This window comes from Anabrus simplex, chromosome 1, assembly GCF_040414725.1.
Source record: "Anabrus simplex isolate iqAnaSimp1 chromosome 1, ASM4041472v1, whole genome shotgun sequence".
NCBI lineage: Eukaryota > Metazoa > Arthropoda > Insecta > Orthoptera > Tettigoniidae > Anabrus > Anabrus simplex.
Window position 1 is genome coordinate 1,068,356,916 of NC_090265.1, and position 15,860 is coordinate 1,068,372,775.

Genomic DNA, 15,860 nt, shown 5'->3' on the forward strand with positions numbered 1-15,860 from the left:
GGATATGAAATGTGTATGTTATACAGGATAATAATGTTGAAACACAATACGGATGACAAAGAAAGGTATAATATTATGCTGGATAGATACTGTATACTGATTCTGAAGAAGAGGAACAGCCCGCTCAAGAAGGTGGCTGTTCAAGCAGTACAAGACTTTCATCTCCAAAGCAAACAGGAACCATCAAGTCAGACCAAGTACGAACTATCTCCAGTCAAACAGACGAGGCCCAGTGTATTAGAAGATGCTGATAATAGCATACTGGAGAACATTTATGAAAACTATTACAATTATGGCTTCAACTCATATAGCAACTAATGAGGTGTTATATAAGTGTATCAGAAGTAAATCAGAATGTAAGTTAAATTATATGACTAGCAAACGAGGAGGAGCTTACTTCAAAGGAAACGGGCTGTCACAACCACAAACTTTAAAAAAGCATGTGATGTTGCAATTTGATAGATCAAGGACATTTGATAGATCAACGACATATGGACCTACAGTTAACTAATGGCATCTGCAAATGAGGACATTAGAAGTGTCTAAAATGGTTGGCCTGGGTAATTTTAGAACTTCAATTACTTTTATCGACTATCTTAAGGCTATTATGGCATTTCATCAAGGCATGTTACTACATTCATCACACCTAAGGGCATAGAAGAAGATAATGCTGAATGTGAAAGTGATGTTGAATGTTAGAAAGCACAAGAGTTTGTGGAGGAAACAAACAGATTTATAATAAAAGGGGAGTGCCCCGCTTCGAACTCAACTGACGCTCCTCCTCGGGCGCGCTGTCCTTTTAAAGGTTTCAAACCAGCGCGTGTAATGAGCGAAGCACTGCTCGAGAAGGAGCGTCAGCCAAGTTTTCGGCGGAGGGGACCCACAGCCACGAGAGGCGGATGCCTCTCCGTGCTACTTTATTTACAAGTCTAACGTACAAAGGTAAAATGGCTGTGTATGAATACAAGAGTGGGCCACGGCCCGTTTTCAAAGTATAAAAGGTTACAATTGAATCTGTATACACTATTAGGTGATCACATCTTCTATTTTGTTCCAAAATGGTGTCCAGAACTCGGGTGGCTCCATATAGAGCTGCTGCCACTTCGGCTGCATTGATTCTTGTAGTAGTCCGGAAGGCTTGAGCCCAGGCCATCCCTAGGTCTGGAGAACAATATGCCACACTATTAGGGGTTGCGTCAGTATACACTCTCACTGTCACTGAGTCTTGACGAACTTGTCGCACTGATCGTAGGGTGGTAGGATTTAATATTTGCCTTGGCCAGTAGGCTTCGCGGCTCAATATGTGCCGCACAATAAACATGGGCCATCGCATCACATACAATATCCAGGCTACATATCCTGCCACTCTCGCTAAATCATCATTAACCACTCGTGGAATCACTTGAAGATAAGTTGTCACACGTTTAATCACTCCGGGTGATAATGCGAGGGTTTGAGAAACAGTATCAATTTCCACACCCAAGTAGGTTAATGCAGTAGTTGGCTGGAGCACTGACTTTTCCCGATTCACTGTCGCTCCGATAACTAAGTCCAGGTAGAGTAGAATATCCTGAACTGGTACTTGACGAGGATGATATATCAGCCAATCGTCCAAGTAGCATATACAGGTAACGTGGAACTAATCAGAGAGAACGTTGGTTACTGCCACGGCCCATCGCTGCATCACGGATGGGGCGAGTGGGTGCCCCATGGGTAGACGGGTGAAGGCGTAAGTCTTCCCGCGATAGTACAGTCCATAAAACCTGCGGTGCGATGTCCGAATGGGCAGATGATAAAAGCCAGATCGGAGATCAATTTTAATCATCGAAGCTCCCTGTGGTATCTTCTGTAATGCTTCCGCTGGACTAGCCAGGGAGAACTTTGGTGTAATGTAGTAAGGAGTCCATGTACTGAGGTCTTGAATAATTCTTGCTGCACCGTTAGGCTTTGCTACTAAAAACCAAGGATGCGCGTCGGTGATGTCCTGTTTCACTAGTAGACCATGACGTAGGAAATCGGCCACCGCCAGGTCCATCAGTGGGGATGGACGTGTCGGTGCGAAGATATGCGGCGCCTGGGCCGGTCGAGGTAAGCTGACTCCGTCGTTGAGAATCTTCTCTGCATAACGGCCATAGTCATCATCGTGATATGGAATTGCCGCTGTTGGCACGGCTGCTGAGATGTAGGTATCAGGGCGTCGCTTGGCTGGCTGGAACTCCGGAAGTGGTGGAATAGGAGTGCCCTCAGGTTCCGGAATGAGACGTACAGGGCGGCAGAAACTTGGGTCGTCGAACGTCTCGTACTCGTCGTCAGCATATTCTGGTTCATCTTCCTGGTCGTCCTCAGGTGCGTCCGCTCCAGTGGCTTCTGGAGTGGCGGGGTTATCATAGTCCGCAATGTCCCAAGGCTACATATGGAAAGAAAAACCTCTCAAGGAATGCCAAACTGTTACACTACATGATAACAATCAGGAATGCTGCATTATATGCAACTGAGAGGCTGACATTGGGCAAGAGAGCATCCATACAATTGGAGAAGGAGGAAAGAAGAATCTTGAGACATATATGGGGTACCAAAAAGCAAGCTGAAATCTAGGTACACAGATCAAGGCAGGAACTATATGAGAGTATGGAACCAATCTCGAGCGTGATAAGAAAGAGAAGGTTAGGATTTGTTGCATATCTAATGAGGATGGATGACAGTAGGTTGACGAAGAAGATATGGAATGAAACCTGCTAAACTGAAAATAAGTGGATGAAGAAAGTCAGAGAAGATTGGGAGACTACTGGCATAAAGGAAAAATATCCACTGATGACAGTACAGGATAGGTCCAAATACAGAAAGCTCGTGGAAGGTCACAGACGGACGGACACCAGGATCCAGATTCAAATCACAGAAGCAGAGAGAAAGAGGAAAAATGAGAGAATGAAAAGGTATTGGGAAGAAAGAAGACATGCCGAACAAGTCACTTGTGATCCTCAGGGGTTGTATCGAACTGAATAAATAAATAATTCAAGCTCAATACTTGTATTACTTACCCATGGTAGAGAGAATATTGTTTTCAAGTTATATCAGTTTATCACACTTGCGTCAATATCCCTCCTATAACTTGAAACAATGTCCACAGTCTATCCAACTCATTGACTTTGGTCGTAGATTGTATTTTCTCTCTTCCTCGATGTCACTGGATGTGCTCTCCTCCTCTTGACCGGATCAAGCCGTGTCTGGGGTCAGCGTTGCCTCGCTGCCAGCCTCTTCCTCGATGATAGTCGATGCATTCTCCTCATGACCAGACTGAGCTGTGTCATCAGTAGCCTCTCCTCCAGGTGAACCTGTGGTAGTACCAGGCTTACTCTGTATGCGCAGTGGTTGGGTGACTCGTCGCACCTCCGATGCATGGACCTTGACAGGAAGGTTGGTCTTTAGTAAGTAGACCCCATGGCCCAGACGCTTATCCACCTCAACAGGACCAACCCACTTAGGTGCCAGACCTGCGTGGAACCCTCCAATCTTATTAATGACTGAGTGGTTACATCGCAGTACTTGTTGGCCTGGTAGGAAGATCTGGGTTTCTTCGACATCTTAAGCCTTGGTCTGGGTAAGGGATCTCTTCTAGGCCAAAGTGTGCATCTCCTTGATGTCCTGCTGCTGCTGCTGCTGCACTCTGCTAGGGAAACAACTGCATCATCTTGACCAGAAGTGGGTGGTGGACGAATCTCCCAATCCCCGCTGTCGACCAAGGAACAGCTCCACTGGGGAATAGCCGGTAATACGGTTGATGTGTCGTCGCAGGGCAAAGAGTTACTGTGGTATCTGATGGTCCCACAGTCGATGTTCTTTGTCCTGGTTCTATACGATTGGCCCTTGGGTTGTAGATCAGGGTGGTCCAGTGCTCCACACCCCATCCTGTCATCATTTGCTGCCACTTCCTTGATGTGAACTGACTCCCGTTGTCTGACAGAATACACCATGGGTAACCGTAGTGGCTGAATACCTCATCTTGAAGAAGGCTGGTGATGTGTCCTGCTGTAGCTTCTGGCATCAGAAAGGCCTCAATCCATCTTGTGAAGAGGTCAGTGATTACAAGGAGTCCTGTTTTACCCCATGGTGTTCTAGGGTAAGGACCCATCAAGTCCAGGGCTATGACCTCCCAAGGGCGTTGCGGCCGTCTTCCTCGCTGACTGGAATCTGCCTTCCTGTTACTCGCCTTGGTGCAGGCACAGATGCAGCACCCTTTCACGTAGTCCAGGATGTCTTTCCGCACGTTGACCCAGAAGAATCTTCGTCGGATAGACTGATACGTCTCTTCGGCAACTGCATGTCCGCCTTCAGTGCTGTTGTGGAACTATTCATGTCAGCGTTTTCCGGGCTTGTAGGCCGTGGTCCAGGAGCGAGTGAATGTACCGACGTTTCACCGAAGACCGCATTCGGCATTGTCAAGGGTTCCGACTGACTTCGATAGCAGCGAAGCTCTCAGTGGAATGTGGAACTTCTCGAGGATGACCATTGTGTGCTGTCTGGGGATCACCACCACTGCAGGCATGTTGGAGAGGTGCGGCCTGTACATCAAGAGTCCTCCGTCAACTTGGAAGTTCTTGTAGCATATCTTGAATTCCCTCGGGATGAGTCGACTATCGGTGTTCTGTCCCCTAATCCACTGCATCATGGTCCTGCAGGGCTTGTCTTGTTCCTGACACTGTTTGATTACTCCCAGATCAAGCTCCTTCTTGATGGTCATAAGGATAGGTTCCTTAGGCTCACTCTGGTGTTTTTGTGGAAACTCCCTCTCGACAATGGTGCTCCTAGCTTCAGGTTCCATCGCTTGAGTGCTTGGATAAACTGTCCGTTCCTATGTTCGTTGGTCCTGGGACGTGACACACATTGACATCAAATTCTGCAAATAACAGAGCCCATCGCATCAATTTAGATTTTGAGCCAGAGACCGAGTTCAACCATCTGAAAACAGCATTATCGGTGTGGAGCTGGAACTTCCTTCCCTCCAAGAAGCCTCTGAATTTGCCCATGGCCCACACGATGGCTAGGGCTTTTCTCGGCAGTGCACTAGCATTGTTTGGTGGGAGAGAGCTTCCTGCTGGCATCCTCTATGATGTCCCTTCCGCCATCACTCCTCTCTTGGAATAACACTGCTCCTAAGCCGGAGTCGCTGGCGTCCATCTGCAGGCACATCTTCTGTTGAGGATCGGGATGGGCTAGACCGGAAGCGTTGCATATCGCAGTCTTAATGCCTTGGAATGCTGCCTCTTTGTTGCTGGTCCATCGGAATGGGCGGTTGTTATGGAGTAGATCGGTGAGTGGTATTGTCTTCTCTTCAAAGTGTGGCACGAAGCTGCTATACCATCCACACAAGCCAAAGAACCAATGTACTTGTCGCTTGGTCCGTGGGCATTCAGCTTCTCCTATAACTCGATTCTTCTCTGGTTGCCTTTCTAAGCCTTCAAATATTAGGACACGGCCAAGATATTCTACACAGGACTGGGCGAAGTGGCACTTCTCCAGTTGGCAAGTCAGTCCCTGAATCTTCAGCCGTTCCAGCACTATCCTCAGACGTACAAGGTGTTCCTGAAAATTCTTGCTGTGAATTAAGATATCGTCGAGATACACTTGGAAAAATTCTCCTACGTATTCTGATAACACCTTATCCATCAGTCGCATGAAGGTGGCAAGGAGCATTCTTCAATCCAAAAGGCATTACTGTACACTGGTACAATCCTCCCGGTGTCATGAAGGCGGTCAGTGGTCTAGAAATTTCCTCGACCTCCACTTGCCAGTATCTGGAGTTGAGATCCAGTGTGCTGAAAATCCTAGACCCACTTACTTGTATCAGCGAGTCTTTCAGGTCAGGCATGGGGCAGGCGTCACTAATGGTCTTCTGATTCAACATGTGGAAGTCCAAACACAGTCCCCATTCTTCTTTTTCAGTAGGACAATAGGTGAAGCCCAACAGGATGTAGAGGGTTTGATGAGACCTTGCCCCTCCATCTCTTGAATCTTCTGGATGAGGAAGTTACGCTTATCAGGGTTGATTGGATATGGCTGTTGCTTGATGGGTGAGGAAGTGCTGCATTTAATGGTGTGTGTTACAGTGATAGTCCATCTTATTTTATTGGTGATGACTTTCGGAAAATCCTTTAAGGCACGTCTCAGCTCCTCTTCTTCACTCGATCGAAGATGCGTTAACTTGATATCTCCCAGGTCTACGTCGACTTACACATCCTTCCGAGTCCGGAGATTTCCATCGTGCCAGGCGACCCTCACACGTCTGTCTTCTCCCACAAAGACTTCATGAGCTGCATAGTCTAGGATCACCTTGTATTCCACCACAAAGTCATGACCTAATATGATGTCAGGTATCACGTTCTGAACCACTACAACATAAATTACAATAGGCATGTTCATGCATTTAGCGGTTAGGTTAGCCTGTCCTTGAATGGAATAGGTTACCCCATCCGCTGCTCCCACTACCCTTCTGGCCGGGCGCACATTGGGACGCAGGCGAAGCAGCTAAAGCAGCGCAGCGCAGAGCAGATTTTTGTAATCCACACAAATCATTGCACCATCGCAAGTTGACAGACAGGGCAGGTCAGAGCAGAGCAGATCAGTTCTGCACCTACTTCCGCCTACCACGCGCAGTCTTCGAAACACAGTTTCCTGCGCACGTGTCGCGTAGTTAGTTGAGTAGTTGAGACATGGAGGAAAAAATTGTCGAAGCCGTGCGGTCGTACCCTGTTTTATACGATGTGAATCATGTGGACTGTGTGAATAATAAATTAAAACTAGATATTTGGAGCGAAATTGCCAAGGACGTGAATGTTAACGATGGTAAGTAGGCTACTATCAAAACAATTTATTCACAAATACTCTTTAGAAAATACTTTAGGAAAAGGACAAATATGTAGAAAACGAATAATCGTAATACAATAAGTCATCTACGTAAATACGAAAAAGAAATAGAAATTAAACAATCTGAAGAATATGCCAGCACACCAGGCAATAATTCGGCTTCCCCAGGTATATTTTTGACGTTGCATAGAAGACTGAAAAGGGGGAATAATGCCAGTTACCTGGAATTTCTAGTCATCGTAGTAAGTCGGTATTTCTCTCTTGAAACTTTATCCGCTTGCCACGGCACACTTCCTACCGTGTTGAAATAATTGGTAAACTTCTGCCTCACTATAAAAGCACTAGATGTACTCCTCTTGTGTACCAATGGAAGCAACTGGTTCTCGGGCATTTTGACAATATCCTCATCTACATTATTTTCAGGCAAAGTGTTGTATCTCAGAAAATTATGCAACACACAAGCCGCCTTTATGACTTTATCAACACTGTCAATTTTGATCTCGAATGGTTTTCAGAAAACACGGAACCTGGACCCCAGTGTGCCAGAAGAACATTCAACAGTTTGCCTTGCTCGCGACAGCCTGTAATTGAAAATCTTATTTTCATAGTCTCCGGTTACGCTTTGTTTGGGATACGGCCTCATTAATTTTTCAGACAGTGGAAAGGCCTCATTACCAACAAAAATGTACGGCAACGGTTCTACAAAATTATTCACAAATGCTGGAAGTGGGATTTTCAAATTTTGTTCATTCGGAACTTAGATCATTGTTGCTAGCCATTGCTCCTTCCTTCTGAGAACTGACGCGCGACTGCGTGGCAATGTGCGCTCACATACACTTCACAGTTTCGTCAGAGCTACGCTGTCCTGACCTGATCTGCCCTGCTCTGCGGCCGTCTGCTTCTCAATGTGCGCCCGGCCTCTGAGATGGTGAGACTTCACAGGCAGTAGTAATCTGGCGACAGTCCCGTTCACCAATGAATGGCTTGCTTGGCTGTCGAGTATGGCTGAAAAATTCTCGTTGCCTATCCTTAACACATTCACGCCCGTATCCGAGTTATTGCCTATACCGCGTGACCATGCTGTGGACCATATCCGAGTTAACCCGGATAAGCGCAACCTTGAACTGGAGCCGTTCCCACGCAGCTGGAATCAATAATGTTATTTGCTTTACGTCCCACTAACTACTTTTACAGTCTTCGGAGATGCCGAGGTGCCAGAATTTTTCCCGCAGGAGTTTTTTTTATGTGCCAGTAAATCTACCGACACGAGGCTGACGTATTTGAGCACCTTCAAATACCACCGGACTGAGCCAGGATCGAACCTGCCAAGTTGGGGTTGGAAGGCCAGCGCCTCAACCGTCTGAGCCACCCTATAGAGATACTAGAAGACTTCATTAAGGTATGTGGAAATTTTTGTTTCCAAATCTTGTTTAGTTTAGAACTTATTGTGAAGAGAATTCGTTGTTGTTTGCTCTGCCACTAACAGCTGGAATAGGTGGGCCAGTCCTTTAAACAGCCGCTCAGATGATGGGCGTGAATGTGTTAAGATGATAGCTGGGCAGGGTTGGTCTGTTTTACTCACAATCTGGCCAATCCCTCTCCTACTTGACCAGGGTTGCTTGTCAGTCTTGTCTTGAGGCGCATTTCCGTTCCCGACCCCATCCCCCCACAATCCAGAATGGGCCGGACCTAGTTTTCAGACATCAAGGCTGGGCAATTGTTCTTCAGGTGTCCCGCTCTTCCACACTGGTAGCACTTCCTAACTGTGCTGGTCTCTTCCGTAGCTTTGCTCTTGTGTTCCTCCTCCAGCTGGGTGATGATTCTGCATAGGTCATCATAGGATCTCGGTTGTATTAGTTTCACTAGGGGTCGAATCTTATCATGCAGTAGCTCTGTGATGTCTGGTAAGATCTCGTTTTCGCTTCCATCCGGGTGCAGACGCTTGAAGAGTTGGTACTTCTGTAGGAGAAGGCGCTAGCTCTCATGCCAGTGGGTTGTGCCTCAGTCAGTAGCTTCTTTTTCAGGGAGCTCTTCACCCCTTCGGAATTAAACCTAGCAAGGGATTCCCTCCTGAAGTCCATCCAGTTTAAATTTTAACCCTTCAAGTTATTCCACCAAGTAGCGGCTTGCCCCTGTAATTGTGGTGTGGTGAGTTGCACAAAGATGCCCTCTAATAGATTAGTCCTTTGTAACAGACTGACCAATCCCTGGATGAAGCCAGTCGGGTTCTCTTCCAGTCGCCCGTGGAATTCCAGAAGGCTCTCTATAATCACCTTCAGGTCTAGGTATGCTGTATTGCTGGTTAGGTTTGAGGGGTTAGAGATGTGGTGATAGTCTTGTTTGAGTTAATCTATCTTCTATTGCAAGAAGGATGCTTCCTCTTATATTCTGCACATCTCCCTTGATGGTCGAAAACCGGTTTCTAACCTTCCCTCAACAGCAGAAATTCGTCTTTCAAAATTTCCCTCAATGGTAGAAATTCTCTCCTCAACCTGTTGCTTTATGCCGGAAACCTCCTTGAGATATCCCTTTCCAGCTGGCTTACCTTACTATTGATCTGTTCAAACTGTCCCAGTCTGTACCTGATGTCTGATATCTGTTGCGTTAATCGATTGGTGACGTCGCTAATTTGCGATGAAATTTTGTCATTTACAGTTGAAATGTTTGATTCTAGACCCTGATCAACTATGTAAACTTGCATGTACACTTTTGATATTTGTCTGGTTAAAACTGAGTTAGCTAGAGAAATTTTGTCGTTTACTTTCAAAATATGGTCTGCAATCTTTTCTGTTAGGGCAGAATTGGCGTCTGAAATATTGTCTGAAAGTTTGTCATTTACTTTCGAAATTTGATCCATTAAGATGGAATTAACTCATGAATCAACGTCTGAGGTTTTGTCATTAACTTTCGAAATTTGGTCTGCAAGTTTGTCATTCTGTTCCACTGAGGTGGAATTAACTTGTGAATCAATGTCTGAGATTTTGGCATTGAGTGCCTGCATCGTCGTCATTAGATTAGAACACATTTTGGTTATATTTACCTCTTCTTCTGTCTCCGAATCTTCGTCGACTTTGATGAAATATTTTTCGGGATCTTCTCCTTTTTCGAGATCTTCCTATAACCGCGTTCGTCGGAAGATTTCTCTTGGTGAGTTCGTCTTTGAGTTATATCACCGACATATTTTCTAGTATCACTTGCATTTTGATCTATTTCGCACTACACTCGTATTCACTCGTGAATTCTTACGTCCTCATCATGGTCGCCAGTTGATGTATCCACAAAGACGCACACAAAATACTGTCAATTGGTACACTTTATTTATTTATTTATTTATTTATTTATTTATTTAGAACTATTTACCCACACATTACACATTAAACACACATATAACGTAATTAATAGCCGTCACAACAAAACACCATATCAACAAACCACCATTTTAACAACTGCCTATCGCGGAGCACATGGAGATTACAACCTTGAAACAGCTGACTGCTGACTGCCACAGCATGTCGGCACAAACACAACATGTGGTCACAAGTACAACTCCTGTTAAACCATAACTCCAACTAAACAGTAACTCGTCTCTACAGTCAAGACCACCTCCTTATATATGTGCCTGGCCAGGCTTCTAGAGAGATATGTTACAAAATACCTTCTTGTAAATACTAGAGTGCTTAACCCCTCAGCCGTTTAAGAGCTTCCTACCTCACGGCCGGATGAGATTTCAACTACGCACGACTGAAATACATTGATTCACTTAAAGCATTACTACTAGTATAAGAGTAGCCCGATATTCACGAAATTTGGAATTCCTTATGGTAGAACTATGTACATGAAGATAATTACATAATTGTTTCACATTTCCTTAGTAATTTAGTTCCGCCTGATAGAGTTCGAAGCACTCTTCGAGACAGAGACCCAAGGCACACTCCTGGCAGCAGTACACCGATGTCTTCTTTTCACCGTGTTTTGAACACGCGATACAATGTCTCTGAGGTTTGGATTTCTCACTCTTGGGTGCTAATTTCCTGCAACCTTGGAACTGTATTATCTGATGCGCGCCGGCCTTGAATATTTCGTTTCCTGCCCAAGAAGCGTATTTTGTACTACGTAAAGAAACCTTCCATCAGCTGAAACTGATAAAATAACTGCTCAATGTTTGTCCCTGCGACTTTTCTAAATATTATTGGAGAATCTAGGAATCATAATTCACTGTTGAAAACTTCCCTTTGACCTGTATGCGTATCTATAGTCTCCTACACGAAATTTCCAAGTACTGGTTCCTCCTCATCGTCACTCTCATCATTTACCACTGCATCGGCCACAGCCACATCATCTATTTCATTATCACTACTGCTAATACTGCCACTATTACTTCTGACTAAACTTTCATTTGAATTATACAATATTTCAAGCACATTACTCTCAGCAGGAGCTAGCCATTGAGCACGGTGCGTCACACAAGCTGATGAAGCTGCAGCGGGACCTAAAGCGGCAGGAAGAAACTGAATGAGGGGAATAACATTTATGACGAATCAAACCAACTCGATACATATTTTAGATTAAAAGGTCGATACATCGTCTTACAAACGAGATATATACCATGCACAACTGCTTCTCGTGTCGTATGACAGAAAGCAGCACTAACTGATGCCTACACAGAGCACTCGTGGAGAGTTATGAAAAGACTACAAGCTGAGAAATAAAGACAAATATAATAAATAAACCGCACTCTTAATACAAAATTAGAGCAAAGAACATCACACGAAAAGACAAACTTCTCAGATCATCATTTCTTTATTTTATTCTGTGGGAAAGAACGAAGCAAACGGACTATTAAAAAAGCAGGGATTGGTGCTCAGACATAATTGACAAATACTTATCCTTGCAAAAGAAACTACACTTTAACGATTTTCAATTCTTATTTAGAACACTAATAAACCCGAAAATGTCTTCTTGGAAACAAAACAATTTGCATATCTATAACGCCAAAACTCTTCGCGCAATAGCCGTGAATGCGAAACAATGTATGGGTCTATACCACGTATAGAGGTCGGCGGCTACGGAAGAAAAGGGGGTCTATACCACGTATAGAGGTCGGCGCTGAGGGGTTAATACATAGATATAATGTACAGAATATTCTACCATCATCTAGTGCCAAAGATACGTCATTCTGGATGCTACAGTGTGTTTCACAATACTGTAGTGGATTACACATCATATACACAGGTAATAATAAATTACATACTATTAATTACAGGTTCTTGCATTAACTGAAATATAAAGTCTACATACAGAACATGTTTCATGACATAACCTCACAAACAATGTAATCATCTAACTACGTAAATAACAATAATAATAATAATTGTACCGGGCGGTACACCTCCATGCCGCTAATTCAAACCTTGCACCAGTTGAAACCCCCCCCTACTGGAAGAAGTCTGAACTTTGTCTTATGTGTTAATTTTCAAGTTACCCTGAAGATGTCACTACTTGGAAATTTTGAAGTTTCTGAACTGTGTTGTTTTCGACGTATTTTTGTTTTGCTTGTAGTAAGAAGTGTGAACATTCTCTTCTAGAGGACACTACTGAAGAACTACAACGATGCACCCTAGTGCGAAGTGAAAGAACTGTGTTTTTTTTTTTTTTTTGGAGAAAATTTAATTTCAAAAGTTTGTTCTTTGCTAAATTTCTTTCAGTCATTGTTTAAGTTGGCAATATTAACCCTTTCTTTCCCCTTGTTTTGAATTTAGCCAATCCCGAATTTCTTTAATTAATTTTCCACCAATAATGTGTTTCTTCTTCATCTTGTGTAGGGGTTTTCTTTATCCACCAATAAAATGATTGTGGGCGGGTGTTTTCCTTCCTGAAACGCCTCGAACTTTCTGCGAGAGTATATAAACTGCTGATTTTAGGGTCTCTGCGCTACTTCAGTAACATCTTTCAGTGTGTAAAGTACATAGCAGGGGGCGGGAAGCGCCTCTTCCTTCGGGCAGCAGTTCAACAATAAGGTAATGGCCGATTAATAACTTCTTTTCTTGCTAGCTCAGCAGTTTAACTCTCGGGGCGGGTCCGAAGCTTTTCCACCATGTAACTTTCCCTAAAATGTAAAGAATCTTTGTATCTATTCTCTTTCAAGCTTCATATTGGGATAGAGAGTGCTTAACCCTCTCGAGCTCCCTCTCATACTGCATTGAGGTGAACTTATTTTCACAACCGTTTCTTCCTTAACGTAATGTAAATTGTTTCCTTCTAAAAGTCACCTCTTTAGTATGGGATTAGCCCTTGCATTAACGGCCTAGTGCCAAGTAGGTTTCAAACAAAGTGTATTAGGAGCGCAAGTTCGCCTCCTCTCAAATTGGTATTTTAGAGGCCATGTAATTAACTTTTCTCACTTAATAGGCCTCAGTAGGATGGGTATCTTTACCCCTGTGTTTATGTCCTTAGAGGACAACTTGAAGGTGGAGTTTGGTGTGGCCTTTGATAGGCTTAATCTTTGAGAGCAGATCGCTCTTTTGAAGTTTGTTTCTGCGCGCCTCGAGGAGGCTTTATGATGTAATTGGGAGCAAGTGCTCCTGGGCTTGATTGGGGTCTTCTGCCCCTTTGTTGAATTCTGTATATCGTAAAGTTGGGCTAATTGCTCAAGAATTGTGTGTCTGGCTCTCGGAGCCCCAAATCCTGTAATTGTACATTCTCGATTAGTGGTTTTGCTACTCTGTACCTGCCATTATTGTTATTTCTTGTTTTTTGCTAAGAAAATATAACCTTGTTAAATTTTAAATTCACTTTAATTTCGTAGCCTGAGACCTGTTCACCACCCGCACCTTCTTTCACCTCTAACTACCACGGAAAACTCCGTAACAATAATAATAATAATAATAATAATAATAATAATAATAATAATAATAATAATAAATGGATGTAAACGCTTCATAGCCATACATTACAAGTCATAATAATAATAATAATAATAATAATAATAATAATAATAATAATAATAATAATAATAATAATAATAATCATTATCACAATTGTAAAATAATAATAACAATAAATAATTCGAGCTCAATACTTGCATTATTTACCCATGGGTGAGAGAATATTGTTTTCAAGTTATATCAGTTTATCATACTTGTGTCAAGACGACTCTTTGTTGATCCAGTACATGTCGCTGCTTCCAGAACATACATCAACATAGGTACGGTACCACATATATTTTGTACAAATTTATTTTCAAAATTAACGAAAATGTTTCATCCCAAAGTATTTGACGTACAGCGTGACAGAATGTGGAAGCTTTCTGTATTCTGTTGGTAATCTCTTGATGCATGATATTGTCTGAGGACAGAACACTACCTAAGTAGTGGAAGTTGTCTACAATATCCATCTCCACATCTCCAATTCTTACATGAACAAGTGGAAAGTTTCTACTCATCACCAAGCCAACTCTCTTGGTTATGCTGATTTTAAGACCTAAAGTTGTAAAAGCATCATGCCAAAGATCTAGTCTAGCTTGTACTTCTGCTTCTGTCTCACCCCATACCATTACATTATCAGCAAAAACCAGGGCATTAGTTGCTGGATCCTTTCTTTTAACTGCTTTTAAAACTTTTAAAGCTCATGAAGATGAAATGAATGATGGTGAATGAAATAGGGTAAGTAGCTGGAAAGAAACGGCTCTGGTCTACGAATAGGAGCTGTCCCAGCATTTGCCTGGAAGTGAAAATGGGGAATTATGGTAAATCCTTCTCAGGACAAACAACGGTAGGGACTGAACTTGCATGTTTCCCGAATGCAGAGATGTAGCATGGCTACTCCACTCGGTACATATTAGTCCACTATTATGAAATACTGTATGTGTACAGAAAGCTACATTCAATGATATTTTGGATTCATTTTGTGTCTTTGTTCACCAAAAATTAGAAAAATTAGTCAAAGAATAGTCACAGAAGTTGAACGCACGTTTCGCACAAATAACATACACAAATATTCTACAGGGTGTGTTTCAGTATCAAAGTTTGACAGCAACAATGACCCCTGATCAATATTATGAACGTGAATAATAGTTGTTCCAGGACTGTTAATACTTGTGTCAGATCTATTCTGACACTGCCAGTGTCACTTGTCTGGATGTTGCCTTCAGATGAGCTGGAGAAAGAATTTTCGACTTCAGAGTCACATGCACTAACACTTATTTTTCTGTATCATCCAATACTGACACTATATCAGCATCGCTAATCTGATTTTGTGATGCCATTCCAGTGGAAAACCGCAAAAATAGATAAGTACACACATGACAAAACTACGTCGCGCAACGTGTGTATTACATAACCCTCGCTAACAGGAGAAAAAATACTGCAAGATACTGAGGAGATTTCCCTCATCAGTAAAACTGAAGAAACAACTTCTGCCATTTATAAACATATTTCTGTACTTCCTCGGCTAGTACAGGAGCGAAATTTGAATGGAATATATGTTTCCACCCACAAAGAATTAACACCTAAGAATTTACAATGATCCCCATGAGGTACGTTTGCCCCTTCAACATACTAATTATTAAAAATTAGAGGCCTTTTTCTTTTGATGAAATTTAAACCTAACTTTTCACTCTGTCTATCATTATCTGCTGTCCATCTCCCACCACTGTTGAGGCCTTTTTAAAGTCGCTCACAAGCCTATAAATGATTTATTACTCTATTATAGAGTATAAAATCATCTGCAAAAAATCTTATCAATTATTCTAGTTCTTTACTCATATCAATTATATATATGTGAAAACATAAAAGTCCAAATAGTGCCTAGGAGAACCATCCTCTTAATCGTTACATAATCAGATAATGCTTCACCAAATATAAGCCCTAAAACATGTTGGTGTTGTTCATCTCACCGCACACCTTGATAGGGAACCTGAAATATTTGTCCTAAATGAGTAAATTCAAAATTCCAATATAAATCTATTATTGGAAATTATAAATTTTCCAGCTAACACATTC

The 15,860-nt window shown here is 42.8% G+C and overlaps 1 protein-coding gene across 6 annotated transcripts in view; it reads right to left on the reverse strand.

The window, feature by feature from the left end:
* The window catches only part of Crag (DENN domain-containing protein Crag), a 579,187-nt gene that overhangs the window by 407,648 nt on the left and 155,679 nt on the right, over window positions 1-15,860 (reverse strand). The window lies entirely within an intron of this gene.